General features: G+C 27.7%; 1 protein-coding gene across 1 annotated transcript in view; it reads right to left on the bottom strand.

The window, feature by feature from the left end:
- Nucleotides 1–202, bottom strand: part of LOC102678183 (bestrophin-4-like) — an 8,183-nt gene that overhangs the window by 4,344 nt on the left and 3,637 nt on the right. The gene's annotated exons all lie outside the window — the stretch shown is intronic.

Raw genomic sequence — 202 nt, forward strand, 5'->3', positions numbered from 1 at the left:
CATAAACTATCAAACTTAGATTAATACCTAAGATGTCATTCGACTCAGGATCACAATCTAATTTGAAATAAAAAATCTAGCCATTTAACAATATATTATTCTATACTTCATAAGATTATAAAGAGATTAGGAACCTATTTGAAGCGATATTCTAAAAAAATCAAATATAAACTCAGACTAACGCCGAAGATGTCATTCGACT

The sequence above is a fragment of the Apis dorsata genome, unplaced genomic scaffold (assembly GCF_000469605.1).
Source record: "Apis dorsata unplaced genomic scaffold, Apis dorsata 1.3 scaffold_772, whole genome shotgun sequence".
Taxonomy (NCBI): Eukaryota; Metazoa; Arthropoda; class Insecta; order Hymenoptera; family Apidae; genus Apis; species Apis dorsata.